Here is a 13,270-nt window from a genome sequence, read left to right as displayed (position 1 = left end):
CTCCTTCGAAAACACTAACAGCCTACGATGTGGTATTTTTGGTTCCATTCGTGTGTCTAAAAAATTTAACATTTGAACAAATTTACGCTGTTTAATTATGCAGGGTTTTGTCTTAGAACATGTGTTGATATGACCTGGGATGAAAACAGTTCCAGCAACACCAACTACTTCAATGTAATTGGACTTTACATACGCGCGTCGTTCATCACAATACAGATTAATGATTGAAATCAAGAGTCTATCCTGGAGTGCAATACAAAAATGGTAGTAAAATACCTCTTGTTTTCAAAGTGGGTAGGCTATTTTGCGTGGTATATGTTGCCAGTTGGTGTACCAGAGTTGAACATCCACGAATAAAGCTGTTGTTTATAAACTTGAGCGAGGCAACTTATTAAAATGTCTCAATTTTCGCTAAAATAATGGCTGAAACTGAGTCCGAGAGAGCGCCGTTCATGGCTCAATGTCCACCAGGCGTTTGGGGGTAAGATAGAGGGGGCGTTGGATGTACGCAGTCTCTTTCGAGCATTTCCAGCAGATGTCGCTCTAGCCATCGTCGCAATGAAAGCCGCACACAGTCGGGCGCAGCGATGCTGCGTTTCCCTGGGAGCTGGGCTGGTACAGACCGGAGAGGAGCACGAGCGCCGCTGCTAACAGCTGCGCGCCGCAGTGATTCGGTCTCGCGCTCGCAAAGCTGTTCTCCTCGCGGATACCACCGTTTCCTCGGGCGCCCCTAACATCCAGCCAAAGGTGCATTTTCTACACCGACTGCGGGGCATGAGCAGACAATTCGGTTCTTTCTAAACAACGGAAAGGAAACTAGGGGAGTCGCACTGAGCGTTGTTTTCCCTAAGATTATATTCGGTAAGTGCAATGTCATTCCTTCGGCTTTATCGTGTCCCACCTTCCCTTATGATGTGCGAACTGATGCGTTTTCCGTTTATAAGAGGTGGAGAAAAAACAGCGCCAGTAGCGTACATTGCGGGTCTGTCTTCACAATTGTTACGTTATTTTGGTGGGATGTATATATTTTGCTGTTTGATTCCTTAAAAAATTGATCTCTGCATGCATAGCGTTGGTCATTTTCTGAATATGGATTGGAGCAGGCGCTCCTTTGATGCCGAATTCCCCCCTCCCCCCGCACACATCTCAAGCGGGTTTCTTGGCGTTGCAAAATGCTTACGACTTTTCCTGCCCGGTGACCTAATTTTTAATGGTGTGTTTTTGAGCTTCTGTGCATATTCTGACGTTTGTTGTATACACAGAGGACTACCATCGCTCACTCGCCTAGCACAATGCAGCGTATAAAACGGACCGTTGTTTGTTCGTTGGGAATGGTGTATATTAACCTTTTATATAATCAATGCCTGGGCAGAGGAAGCATCTCCATTTCTTACGCGTAGACTTTCTGTAATGTGGTTGAATCGATCGCTACTCGTATTGACCAGACAGGCAGGTTCACAATGGAGGCACAACACCCTTTATAAGACTAGAATCTGAGACGCTTTGATGACCAGCTACCATAGAAGCGTTATTTCACGAGCCTCAAAACCTCTGCAACGGTACAACACAGCTGTTGTGATTACGTTTATAGCTGTATTCATATTGTAAATCAAGCGTCGCTTTTGGGCAGCAGACATTGACTACAAATTGGTTTGGACATCGAAATAATGATATAATGCTGTGTAATGTAATATACATATATTTTTTATTATACATCGCTAGTTCCTATATCTTCTGTTGTCCCTGAGGCTGAAGTGAGCGTTCATGATACAGGATTTGAAACATAGGAATATTCATAGCAGACATTATTTAAATAAATAAAAAATCCTCGGCTTTTGTCGCTCACAACTTCACGTAACACATTCATTTTCAGGTGTAATATGAAGACACTTTACATATATGCTGAAACGATTAGCCAAAGTGTGCACACTTTAGGACCATGGATTATTTCTAATGTTAGACACCGTTTCCAAGAGAATATTTGCATAAGAAATTGCACTTTTTCTCTCGCCTGGGCATAAAAAGTTATTTTGCCTGGGTGAGACACACCTTATGTGGCATGTTGAAGAAGGTACTGACATGTGGAGGTGGTAGTCTTTTGGAAATGAAAAATTCTGTTTATAGAAAAGCCATCATATGATTGGAAAGTCACGGATGAATTGTGAGTTTATTGCCCGTATGAATCCTTATGCGTGTGTCTGGCTTGATTTCTGCTCGACATGCACTGTTTTGGAGGTACAGGCAGCCCAGGTTCTGAAGGACCTCTACTAATGCTGGTTGCAGTGTCTACTGTGTACCCGTGTCAATTTCTGTGTCAGTTTCATATTGCCTGGAAAATCTGAAATCAAATTTATCTTTTTAAATGATATGAACATTGTTTCAGGTATCAGTGATGACATACTGTTATTTCAGATATACTATAGAATATCTTACCTCTTACAGACTGAGAGTTGGTATCTGAGACCTTATCTTGCTGCTCTCTCCTTAGTGTACCATGATGCTCTTCTTTCCTTTTTATTCTAAACTCTCGTTCTTTTTTAACTTTTTAATTTAACTTTGGACCCTTGAAAGGTTCTATAAATATGTATTATTATTATTATTATTATTATAATTATTATTATTATACTTTTTTTTTACTGATTTCCCTGCACATGGTGCCCAATGAGGTATGATCATTTTATAGGAATTGGGGATAAAGACATTTGACCTCCTCTCCCATGTTTGGAGTCTTCTACATGATCTCTTTCATGGTTTCATTGAGGTTTGATGAGGCAAGATAATAAATGCCATATAAAAAGTATCCGTGCTTGATGATGAACTGAAGTCTGAAAAGCAGCAGGGTTCATGGTGTTAAGGGGTGGGCTCTAGGGCGGGGCATTGCTGTTGGTCCCAGAGCAAGGTAGTGACTCTCGATTACTTCGGTAAACCTCCAGCCCTGTAAATGGACCTTCCTTTTGGCTGGCACCTCAAGCATGACCTCATTTGAAATCCAAAGATTGCACCTGTTTTACATCACAGTGTGGGTTACCACTGAGAATCAGAGGATCCAAGAGAAATTCGCAACACCTGGAAATGTGGATGGTTACTGTGTTGGCAATCCGTAGACGGATACATTTCCCTTTGAATGGATGTTTGCCTCTCAACATTCTTAAAGCATATGGCATGCAGTACTGCAGGAAAAAAATGTGTTTTCAGTGGGAAAATGCAAGCCTCCATTCCTCAGTAGATGTTTGGTGCTAACACTTGTATTTTTGTACTTGCGAAGTATAATCTTCTTCCAGCAAGCACAGGGGAGTCGCTCGCCCTGAAATCTGACTGCTTGTATGTCACAAACCGTGGCGACCCTGGAGCACCCTCAAAGGCTGTTCTGCCTCCTAGAGAATCTGGCCGTCGCCACTGAGGGTATAATCTGCGTTATTTTTGAAGCTGTGTTTTTCACTCTTAAGCGTGTTCCAGTTTCTGCCTCACATGCATGCACAGGAACATGTTGTCTGCTCACGTTAGCTCTTTTCTGTCAGCAAAAAGAAATGTGCAGCAGTGCTTAGTGTTTCAGTGGGCCAAAGATGATATCTGTCCAACCTGGAGAGGGTCTGAAGAGTTATTGTAGCACATTCTAATTTGAGTACACATTCATACTATTTCATAGTTTATACAACAGTTGTATTTTATAATAACTGGTGCTAGTTTAGCTGTTTTGTTTTTTTGTTTTGTTAAGCAGTACTACATTGATATTGGACATGATGACAAGGACATGATAGCTCAAATGACATAATTTTAGAAATGCTATTTGGCTCATGGAGATGAGCGAGACCTGAGCTTTTCCACCCTTTCTTTTTACGTTTGACCACTCGAATTGTGACCCTGCTGTACAGGACCAGGGTTGCAGACCCTGTCTTGCACTGAGCATTGGACATCGACAGCCTCACCTACAGGCATGCACAGCTGAGGCTGATTGGTAATCGGCCCTGGTGCGTCTCCTCATCACAGCAGTAGCACGATTCAATAAAAGCCTCACAGAATCGTAGGCCAATTTCCTGTCTTTCTGTCTCCCTGTTTATCCACTCGCCATCCACCTCAGTGAACATACCCGCCTTTGTGCCAGTCCAGTTGCTGCTACTGCAGCCGCTAACACCTCTACCAGTCACTCCTGTAATAGCTGTAGCACATGATGATCTTGACACGTTTGATATTTCCCTGTGGCTCGCTCGTGGAACAACAAGCTGAGCATGCCACTGAGTTTCACTCTGTTTCAGATGTGCCTGTTTAATGCCTCTTAGGCATATGAGCACAGTGTTTTGCTACTGTTTTTTGTCTACAAGTGTTAACCGATCCAATTTTAGCCTTCCCATTTTTGAATGGGGCCAGTACATCTCTCAGCTGTCACCTCATTAATTTATTTAGCTTTCTCAACAGGTTTTGCGAATGATTCAATTTTTTAATGATTAGGTCTCGATGAGTATACTTCTCCCAGTGTATCCTATCTGCTTTTTCCCCCTCAGAATATACTATAAGCAGTTTGAACATGCTGGTATGTTCTGTATTGTATTGGCCTATTTATATAGTCCCTGAGAGCAGAAATGCATGACTCCTGCTTGAATTTTATTGGTTTGTCCTGACCATTTCCCTGTTTGCACCAGCTTATTGGCTCCATTTCATGATGGTTGGGCCAATAAGCTGGTGGCATTGTGAACCTTACCTTCTATTGTCTTTTTTTCCATAGTTACTATTATTTGTGAAGTCTGATACTTGGGTGCTTGATATCACAGCCTGATATTAGACATCATGTGGATTTTCTTAATGTGGAGACCAGTGGTGTGTTCAAAATGTACTGTAGCTGCAGATGTTTTGATCTTTAATCGATGACTTTGTGTGCAAGGCTGAGCAACACTGATACACACATGCACGCACGCACGCACCCAAGGTGTGTAATTGAATTACATTTCAGATGAAATTGTAGCTACACAGTGGTTAGGCGGCTCTTATATTATCAGTGCTTTGGTAGCTCATGCATTATTCATTTAAGTCTGCTTCAGTCAGCTCATCTATTTCTTGAAGCGGAAATCTAAATATGAGCACATCCTTCCCCATGCTCCCAGTGTTATGCAAGAGAAACATTTGCCTCAGAACCGTTTTCATTCTAGAACTGTTTATAGAATGCGGAACAAGGTTTTGTTTTAAATTGAGCCTTCCTGGGATTGGCCCTTGATCAGGTGGTCCCGCTGACATGGCACTAGCATGGGATAGCTGTAATGGTTCCAGAATCTTGTCCATTGATCAGACATGTATTTTTTTTTTTTTTGAGGGATCAATACTGGTGCAGAATACATTTTTCTGTCCACAAAGATACTTAATTATGAATATGTGGTAAAACCTCATACCTACACATGCACACACATGACCGTTTCACACTTACCCATTTACCATTTACTAAAATGTGCATGTACACATGTTTATACACACCTGCTAATTTGCCTGAACTAAAGCAGTTCTGCGAAGAAGATTGGGCTAAAATTCTTCCACAGTGATGTGTGAGACTGATATCAAATTGTAGGAAGTGTTTGATTGCAGTTGCTGCTGATAATGGTGGTGTAACCAGTTGAGATTAAGGGGGCCATTACCTTTTCACATGGATGGTATTGGTGTTTGATAATGTTTTTCATTAAATAAATGAAAAAATTTGCTTTTTGTTTATTCGGGTTCCCTTTGTCTAATATTGAATTTTTGTAAAGATCTGAAACCATTCAGTGTGAAAAATATGCAATAATAGAGGAAATCAGGAAGGGGGTGAATTCTTTTTCACGGCACCATATCAAGCCTGGTCTTGAAAACCAAGAAAGACAGAGTTTCTGCCTCTACTACATGACCTGGGTAGTTATTCCACACTACTAACAGAACTCCACCTGAACAATCTCTTGTAGTTACGGATCACGTGTACACAAACACATACACGCAGGCATATGTACATACAATGAGGCTTGTGGAGTCCTTTACTCTAGATTATGATTCTTTATTGTTTTTGATAATTTTCTGGTTAGTGAATTAATAGTGGAAAATGGTGAATCATTCATAATCCGTCCATAATGTGGACACATTATGGGTAGATTACAATATTATTACAAAATTTGGGTGGTGCATAATAATAGATATGCAATATTTTTAACATTTGTCTTTCCAGTAATGTATAATATCTATTAACGAACAGCATAATTTTGATTTTACAGTTAATCTGACCATGGATCCAAAGATGCAAGCACTGCTGTTGTCACTTGACATTTTTTATTAACTGTTGAACATTTCAATTGGACCCTGTCCATCACTGGACTAATTGTGCTGTAGCATCCCGAGTTTTCTCATTTATTTATTTTATTATGCATTAATTGGTCCCGGTGCTGTAGTGTCGTTCAGATGGTTTTCCATCCGACTGTTCTCATGGCAACGATTGAACCCCGTCTCAGCAGTTGATTCGCTGAACGGGCGAGCGGACAGAATGGCTCAGCTGGGACCGGGCGGCGCTCAGCGAGACGCTCTCGTTCCATCCTCAGCAGGTCGCAGGCATTTTACAACCGACTGCGGCTCCCGCTGAACGCCAGTCAGTCCTGTTGCTCCCGATGACAGATGTCTGATCAGGCAGTCCAGGGAAGGGGCCTCATATACAGAGCGAGACAGGTGTTCACCTCCGCCCACGTCCCCTCCCCCCACCTGGAACTCGCTGATCAGTAGCCATGGTAGGAGGAGGCTTCTTGATGCCCAAAATGGGTGGAGCTGGCAGCTGTTATCAGTGACTCACGGATTCAAACCAATCACTGCGTTTCTATTACAGAGAGAAACGTCTTTTGATGAACAGGTCCCTGGTTTGGCCAGTATGAGGTCAATTTTATGTTCATCTGGCCTCATAGTGGCATGACTCCTGGCCCATGACTCTGTCATCTGGGCTCATCCATCACTTACATGTTGGTGGGCATAAGCAGCCATCCTGTTTTTGACCTTCTTCATCTTGAGCTGCATATCATCTGAAAAGGAATGTTTCTTCTTCCCACCACCAAAAAGTGTGCCATGCCTTTTTGTATTGTGAAGTGATGTTTATGCTCACCTCTGTATGTCTGAGTTTGATGATTTTACTAGAAAGGGCATGTCTCGCGGTTGGCTGGATGCAATGCCAGAGTGTCTGTCATGCAGAGTAACACGCAGTCTGAAGTATATTTAAATGCAGGGAGTTCCCCAATTACAAACTGAAGGGGGCAGTGTAATCCAGTACAGTCTCACTGACATATTAAAATATCTGAAATACATGTATGCAGTATTGCCTCCTAAAAATAATCTGATTTGGTCATGTTGTGGTTATGGAGCACCCTATTTAGACATTTTCACCCTTTCACATACTTTATCTTGGTGCATCCTTGTTGCTGTCACAAAACACCCTATCCTGCTGATAAAGACAATATGGTTTTGATATATTTTTGCATGATTTTTTTCTCACCACTGTCGTTTTGATTTAGAATACATTGTGCACTAAACTATTGTGCTCTGTGACACTTTTATCAGTTCAGTGGAAGGGAATAATTGGGTCTGTGCTGTCCAACCAGAGTTTAGCAGACAGAAAACCACGCCTATCTCCTATTCAGTCGAGGAATTAGCCATGAGGTGAGGTCATCACAGCTAACAGACCGCTGTAAAAAAAAAAAATAAAAAAAAAAAAGAATCATAACATCTTATGCAGAGCAGTGCTTGTCATTAATTATTTAAGGGGTTCGTTTTGTGGGTACTTATGGAATGGAAAACCTTGTTGTGTCGCACACCAGTGAAAGCCTTGGAGCCAAAATGTCTGCCTTTTGCCCCTTTGTGCTAATTAAACGGTTTAGTAAGAAGAGAATGAGTGACTGTAATTTTGAGCACGGGACTTGCTTCCCACAGTGTTACTCACGGTATGTGTCATGTCCTCTACACCCGGCCTGTTTTCATTTATGTTTTTACATTTTTGTGCGGAGCGGTGAAAATATATTTTCAGTTGCACTTTTCACGAAACGGTCTGTAACTCATATTGTTAGCGCAGACTTTGAACGATGGTGAACCAGCCTATTTCTAGTCACGTCTTGTTTTCTTTAACTTGTACTTTTGTTTACGAGAGCGGAGTGGAGCGTGGTGGCAGCGCTTTAAGCCCAGCACAGGAAGCTGCAGTCTGGCTGCTCGGTGTCAGACATGAGTGCCTTCATTGATGGGACCGCAAACCACCTCGCTCATCATTTGCGTTTCTAAAGGCTGTTATGACAGCGCCTAATCTCTCCTTTTCAGACCGACCGTGCTGTAGCATTCGCAGCGCCGGAGCGTGCGCGCGAGAGGCGGACGTGTAAGGCAGAATTATCCGCGTACCATCAGCGCGATGCAGCAGAATTCGCAAAAGGAAATGATCGCTATCAGTGTGCTCAATCGTTCGAATGCAAAGGCCCGTGCTGCCTTTGCTATTGTTTATATTGTGAAATTTTCAAAGATACTGTGGTTTAATAGTTAACATTGCTATCAAACAGTTGACACTCACCTGGAGTGTGTACTAAGTGCGAAGTAAAACATATCTATGTATGTAGTTTTTAATGTGTCAATTAGGCCCTTTCAAGAGCACTCTATGCATCAAGTTTATTGTTGTATGAGTATAAATATTATGACAAATGATGCCTCTGTTGTTTCTTTTTTTGAATGGGCGTTTATTTAATCTATACTACAAATGTGAATCGTTTGCTAATTTCACTGCGTGTAATTGGCTGGGTGTATGAGGAAATGGCAGGGAAGTAAATCTGACAAAGAACCAGGTTGAGTCAGTGAATATTGGACGGCAATGCTTCCCTTCAGCAAGCTGCCGTTCTCTCCGCCATTGTGGTAGGGAGACCTTGAGTGGGCCTGTAGCATTACAGTGAATGGAGTGCGCTCTCACCAGAACTTCCATTAGCCGACGGAAACGTTCCAACCAATTGTGACCTCACGTTCACCGGGGAGTTGGGGCTTGAGAGCTTGAACGCTGAAATAAAGAACACTCGAGGCTCCCCTGGATCACAGTAGCAGAGGACATGTCACTGTGGTGGAGGAGGTTGCAGCGCAGATAGATTCTGTATAGTAACCAGATATCCACCTCCTAAATTCCTTCACTCCTCTCTACTTCCTCTTTGCTCTGCATGCTCTCTGACCACAGGAAATTCTGACTTCAATTTCTGGAACAAAAGAATAGTGGAGTGGCATGCCCAAGGACAGAGAATTCATTGACATGGTATTGACCCTGGTCATACCTTTCAGGAATATTCATAAGGTGTACCAAACTGGAATATTGCAGCTTCAATGGATGCCCACATAGTTAGCCAATAGACTCCACTGTTCACTCTGAAGTGGTATATATGGATGTTTTGTCTTCTCAGCATGCCCCTTCATGAATATGCATAAGGGGAGAGCAAATCAGAATACTTTCTGCAACAACAATGACAAAAAGCACCCAGTGGATTTTGAGTTGAGTTATGTGGGTGTATGGAGTTGTTCACATTTATAATAGATGTGCACTCAGAGTATTTTGAGGCTTTACATTAAGGGCTTTACATGTTTTCGTGTACTGCTCATTACAAAAATTCATTACTAAAATTACATTATACATTGATGGTGACAGGCTTATATCCTAACTCAAAAATGTAATCTCAGAGTTATTAATGGATGCTGCTTAACTTGTTTAAAGGAGTACCATGGTGATTTTCACACTTTCTCGGTTTTATGTGCTATTTGCACAAGAGGCATTGAAGAAACACAATGAGTAAAGTATTAAATATGTCCGTTCTGTATTTTTGGAGAAATATGCGTTTTAAATTTATTGTCCTATTTTCAACCGGTTGAGAAAGTTGTCAACTTGTTGCGTCACAAATACAGTAACCACTCCCCTTTCCACGCCCCGTAAACCCATGGATAACTCGAGACCCATAGTTTGCGCCGCTGGTTTACAGGCAAGACAATGCAAATATTTGGCTAATGTTAGGTTCACTTAAATTAGAGTGCCTTTTAAGGACTATTAGATTATTTCTGGTTATATTCAATTAGCTAGCTAGCTAACGTTAGCTAGCTAGGTAGTTTGCTTTCATAAGGCAATGTTATCGATAATGTTAGCTAGCTAGTTTGCTTTTATGAGGACGTTATAGTTGTGCTTTTATCTTAACTTGGCTAGCTAGATAGCAAAAATTATAATTGGATATAAGTCAACGTCCTTACCTTCGCTATCTATCGATACTTGATATATTACTAAGCTAGCTAGCTTGTGAAAATTCAGTCTCCCAAAAAGAGCGCGTATCATGGGGTAGCTATGGTAACGGGGCACGGTCTGTCAATCATAGCTAACTGACAGTTCTCATTACCACGCCCAGACGGTTCGGATGAACTTTTATAGTGGGAAATTTAGGCTTAGAAAAATACATTTTAAAGTTCATTGAAATTACTGAATAATAAAAAAATTATGCACATTTGTTTTGTTGTTGCCTAAAGACAACTGGGAAGTGTCACGTTCAACCACCATGTTACTCCTTTAAGCAAATCCAGGAAGGCATATACATCTCAAAATGATGATATATCAAAATGTGACCCCTCATTGGCAAGTCCACTATAATTAACCTGTGGACCTGGGATGGTGGTTTTGGAGTTAAGAAATGATAAGAGTGCCGTCAGTATATAACACCATTTTACAGATGATTTAGTCTTTATCTCTGTCTTGACTGAAAAGACATTGAAGGCAAATCTGTTGAATGAATGAATGTAGCTACTGAACCGTAGACCCCAGTCTCACTTTTTATCAAAAAACATTGTGGTTTATCGTTTGGTTCTTTTATGAAAGTTGTTACATAATTTTTTCTATCTAAGCACATCTGTTTTTAATATAAAGCCTGAAAGCACAATCCATTAATATTTAAAATCATCCATGGCCTCATTTTTTTTTAAAAGATTTGAAAAATGCCCTTGTTTTGTATCATTTCTGTTCAGTTCAAGGAGAGTACCGCATCTCCTCAGCTGGGGTGTGCGTGTGTGCGTGTGTGCGTGCGTGCGTGCGTGCGTGCGTGTGTGTGTGCATGTGTGTGGACGTGTGTGTTAGTTATCCTTTTTGTTACAGTGCTGGTGGTTGGTCTGAGCAATATCAGTTAGATCCTCAGACATAAATATCCATTGGATTTGCTGGGCTGAAAGATGGAGGTCACGAGAGAGAGGCTTTTTTCTTTTTCTAAATAAAATGCCGAAATGTGAAATATGAGAAGAGCCCTGCTCCAGCGGCCTATTTACGGACGTATTAAAGAAAGAAAAAGGAAGCCCTGTACTGCAGTAGCCTGTGTGTTTGTGTTCATTTTATTTTTCATTTGTTCTTTCTTTGTTTTCCATTGAAAGAACGCTGCTTTACTAGGGGCGTAATGACCACAAGAATCTCGGTTTGGTACGCACCTCTGTTTTGACTTCATGTTTTGGTACATTTTCAATATAGCAGAAAACAGGAAACGTGAAATATAAAATTGGTTTTCATTTATTATGGAAATGTAAACGGTGGCCAAAATTTCTTGAACAAAATAAAGCACATTAATAATAAATCATTGAGGGGATGTAGTTCTGAATTTAGGTTCTGTTTCCCACAGCTTTCAGGTCTTGGTCCAGGTATATCTTGGTAAAATCTTAATTAATAATGAATATTTTTAGGATTTAGCCCTTGACAGGATATCCACTTCAGTGTAACTTATCCTTTACTCTTCATATGAAATCCTTTGTAATGCCTTGTCCTTTTTTCCCTCAATTTCTCTGTATATGTTTAATCAGAACACATTTTACAGAACAATATCAGCTATTTAACATTTTCAGCATGAGTACCAGATGAGTTCAAAAACAACATGTCTAGCCTGTGATTAAGACATTAATCGGAGGTTTGCTTATTTTTTTTATCCCGCGGAAATGAAACATAGGAAACTCGTCACTGTGGAGAGGGAACTTGAGTTTGGATGTTCTGTACAGCATATTCTACAGAGCATCATTAGAACATTATAATGTATATAATGGAAGTGGCTATTTCTGAGGCTAGTGTACTGTATTACGCAATAACACAAGTAATTACATTATAGATGCATAGCTTGGCCTCGACTGTTGCTGGAGTAACTGGTTTCCTGGCAACATGTAATGATAGAGAAAAAATGCAATTTAGAGCACTGGGAGGGAACACACCTGGGCAGCTGGAAACACACTTCACTTTTTCTTTTTTCTTTTTTTAGGTTAGTTTGAACTGAGTGCCTTTATTATTTTCTGTTTGTTAAATAGTAGTGACTTTACTGATACCCAAGTTGTTTCCACCTCACGGCCTCCTGAATTGACTGACAGAGGTTGACCACTCCCACCTCAGTAAAACGTTTAGTTTTGGTTACCTGGATCCAACACCCACTACAGTCTGCGGTGCGGTGGATATTTAACACAGTAGTAAATGGAACTGCGCCAGGGATGGTGCTGAGTTATATCTGTGGTCTCTGGCCTTCTCTGATATTATATGTTCCATTAAACGGGTGGTTCACATTCTGGGTTAAATATATATATATATATATATATATATATATATAATTTCAGCTTTAGTGTAAGTTTTCAACTGGCCCAGACAGTTTTGTGCAATGATAATAGACCTAAAGGTCCAGGAAACGGAAATCTGGGAATTTTGCTTTGCTGATGTCTTGTTTTAATACATTCACAGATGGCCAAGAAATATTTTTAAATGATTCTTCAAAAAAAAAAGAAGAAGAAAAAAAACTAAAAACTTGATTAAAAAGCCTGTAAATTTGAAGCCAGGACTCGTGTAACTCGGAGTTCAGTGGGACAGACCATTTCAGTGAGACCACCCCATATGCTGTAACATCATCCAAATCTCCACTTTAGTCACCCTATCCAGGATGCCAACAGAGAAAAAAGTGCTTAACTTGAGCACAAATTAAAGTTAAGCATACGTGTCTCAGTCAGGATCTGGCCCAGGGTCCCTGACGTCAAAGGGGCTTTAGTATTTAACACGGTGAGGTCCTGTCTAATGAATGAAGAAGTAAAGTATGCTGAAGACAGAATACAGAATATGGTGAAAAGCAGCAGGCCTCTTTGATCACAGCGGGCATTGAGTAATTAGTTTTTACTCCTTTTTATCATCAATGTCGCACACAGACGTCTTCAGAGCATGGTATTCTGGGGGATCTTTAATTGCCCCGGGCCCCTCACGGTGTAAACCGTTACTGTGACTTTTGTGCACTGCAAAATT

The 13,270-nt window shown here is 40.9% G+C and overlaps 1 protein-coding gene across 4 annotated transcripts in view; it reads left to right on the top strand.

The window, feature by feature from the left end:
• The first annotated feature begins 569 nt into the window (after window positions 1-569).
• Window positions 570-13,270, top strand: part of LOC118234146 (catenin delta-2-like) — a 178,390-nt gene continuing 165,689 nt past the window's right edge. For all 4 annotated transcript variants that reach the window (XM_035430527.1, XM_035430526.1, XM_035430525.1 and 1 more), the window contains exon 1: window positions 570-861. The gene's annotated coding sequence lies outside the window, so the exon portion shown is untranslated. The remainder of the gene's footprint in view (window positions 862-13,270) is intronic.

This window comes from Anguilla anguilla, chromosome 8, assembly GCF_013347855.1.
Source record: "Anguilla anguilla isolate fAngAng1 chromosome 8, fAngAng1.pri, whole genome shotgun sequence".
NCBI lineage: Eukaryota > Metazoa > Chordata > Actinopteri > Anguilliformes > Anguillidae > Anguilla > Anguilla anguilla.
The sequence above is the reverse complement of the archived record's forward strand: the minus strand, read 5'-3'. Positions and strand labels throughout refer to the sequence as shown.